General features: G+C 36.5%; 1 long non-coding RNA gene across 1 annotated transcript; it reads right to left on the bottom strand.

Annotated features, from left to right (window-relative positions):
• Positions 1-716: 716 nt before the first annotated feature.
• LOC125266112 lies at positions 717-2,324 on the bottom strand. The gene is made up of 4 exons (XR_007184439.1): positions 1,787-2,324; positions 1,559-1,685; positions 1,324-1,418; positions 717-1,188 (listed from the first exon to the last, which is right to left on the bottom strand). It is a non-coding gene; the product is annotated as an uncharacterized LOC125266112 (long non-coding RNA).
• Positions 2,325-2,731: the final 407 nt, after the last annotated feature.

Here is a 2,731-nt window from a genome sequence, read left to right as displayed (position 1 = left end):
TTGGTTACCGCTGTAAACAAAGCTGAACTGCGCTAATAATTAGCTACTTTATTCGGAGGTAAGAGGAAACTAAAATGCCATTGCCATCGAAATCTTTTTGAAGACTGATCTCCTTTTAGAGATGCATTCATATAAGCCCTCACCCCCAATTCAACATTTATATTTTCTTCCTATATTTAGAGCATCGTGAACAGTGAGCTGCTCTGCCTGCTACAGAATTTTCTCCTCTTCGCGTCCGTCTTCAGCGTTTCTGGCCTCTTGATTACGGCCTTTTACCGACTCAGACATTATGTGGGCTATTTATCTTTATCTGTCTGTCCCAGTAGCTTCCGAAAATAACATAAAAATAAATACAAAAATAAAGTACAAAGACTGGAGAAATGTAATGTATTTTTGTACTTATATTTCTATTATTTTCGCGAGCTACTGGAACAGTGATAAAGATCGACCAGTCGATCGCGATCGACGGGTTGGCGACCACTGCTTTAGGGGCTCCGTACTATTAAGCCTCTTTTTTCATTGAAACATTATTATGACAATTATGCATCTTTCTCTTAATGTAATATAGTAATTTTTCCTTGCAATGTTAAGAAAATAATGATATAATATTTCAAGTATGTAAATATAATGGAAGTATTTGTTGCACTGCTTGTAATTCAGATTCCTATAAAAATATTCTTAATTTACAGATTTTTCTACAGTATTACAGTAGAAAAACACTCTGAAAAATAAGAAAAATAATGTTTATATTTATTCTCTACATTCTTTTTGAAGCAGAATCCAAGCATCAAAGCATGATCAAATTAATTAATCAAATTAGTTAAGAAACAAACTCAAAGGGGCTGGCATATAACTTCAAATGGCTATTATGTAAAATTGCTGGCACAAATAGCCTAGCCAAATATAGTGTAGCCCTACTATAACAACCGAAAATGTTTACATCACAAACTTCCTAAGACAACATCCAGACAAACCGGACACCCAACACTCTTTCTGCCCATCATATTATTGTACGAGTCACGGAGATTTTGACAATTATCACCTGTGAGTGATGGATGCGTTGGACCCGTGTGATCTACTGTATCCTATGGAGAATATGCATAAGGGTGGAGGACGTGTTTCCGATGCCAGAATCAATGACCTGCCCATTCATCACACTGCGTTTCAATAGAGGTGAAGAAGGCTCATCTATCAGTAAGAGAAGGCGAATTCACAGAGGCAACTTTTACAAAATGTCTTATTCTAACTCCCCTCCTCTCTATGCTCGTCTTCTCTCTTCTTAAAGATAAATGCCTTCTGAACCAATTTGCAAGGAATTTGTACCTCACATTTGAGTTCTGCTCCCTCCATAAAAGACACAGATACTAGTGCTGTAAAACTTAATTCTGACTTGGCACAGCCACATTTTTCTTCAGAAGCTGATAAAAAGAGCGAAAAGACACAATGGGGGGGAGAAAAAGCACACTGGAATGAGGAGCGGGGGCATACAGAGAAAAACAGTCTTATCTTTCTTTTTTCCTGTCCTCCACTCATGTGCTTCTGAGGATGCGGCTCTCACCTTAATGTAGACAAAGGAGGGCAGGGTTGTTATCGTCATGGAGACAGGTGCTTCCGAAGAACCGAGTAATGGCTGCCAACCTCCACCACATGTACACACACATACAGCTCACCTCTTGACGGCAAATCTGATAAAGAGGGAACGCGATGGAATCATGTGTGTGTGCATTAGATACTGAAATTGGACAGAATCATCAGTATTCTTGAAGATGTACTGGCTGTACCTTACCTGAGGTGATTTGGCAGAATAGAAAAGCCTTTTAGTGCAAGATTATTATCACTTGATGTATAAATCTTTGAGCCTGCAAGTGGAGCAAAGACACGGAGCAAAAAAAAAAAAAAAAAAGTATGTGAAAATCAGCACTCTATCAGACAGGTTTATATGGAATTCATACAGATACATTATTAATAACTGCTGTTTCAGAACTGATAAAATTATGCACAAATTGAGTTCTTATATCTTCACCTGTGCGATAAGATAATAGCTCTACATCCAAGAGAAACTATACAGAGGAATGAAGTGCTGTATTGAAAAGAAATGATATGCTGTCAATGTAACACTAAAGGAAAATTTCTCAAATCTTTTTAAAAATACCCGACATGCTCAAAAAACACATTCAACATTAAACACTTTGTAAGTTTAAAGTTTTAAACCACATTATTGTGAATGATTCATCAGTGCAGGTTAAAAAAAATGAATAATAAAAATAAATAAATAAAAAGTTTACTGTAAGCTCACTCATCCTCTCAGCCAAATGTCTACTTAGGCTCCCTTCTGGTATTCAACATCCACTTTTCAGCATTCAAATAATTACCAAAGGTTAAAATAAAGTCCTGCCCTATAATTTTGCCTTGTTTCAAAGAGAAATGTCATGCATCAAGCAAAATGGGTTGCAAACAGCGATACATGTTTTAACATGAATTGAAAAGGAGAAAGAGAGAGAGAGAGAGAGATAAAAAGGGGGGCTTGGAGCTATTCATTCAGCAAAACATTTTTGGCATAGCCCCAGGATGAAAACTCAATTACACTAAATTAAATTATTAAAAACTAAAAAAGTCCAACTTAAGACATTGGACAAAAATTACAGCAAAGCATAGAAATGCTTTACGGTCATACTACTAAGTAAGCAGGCAAACATCTGAGTACTATGAACTACCCTATACTTAGAAAAGT

The sequence above is a fragment of the Megalobrama amblycephala genome, linkage group LG4, assembly GCF_018812025.1.
Source record: "Megalobrama amblycephala isolate DHTTF-2021 linkage group LG4, ASM1881202v1, whole genome shotgun sequence".
NCBI lineage: Eukaryota > Metazoa > Chordata > Actinopteri > Cypriniformes > Xenocyprididae > Megalobrama > Megalobrama amblycephala.
The sequence above is the reverse complement of the archived record's forward strand: the minus strand, read 5'-3'. Positions and strand labels throughout refer to the sequence as shown.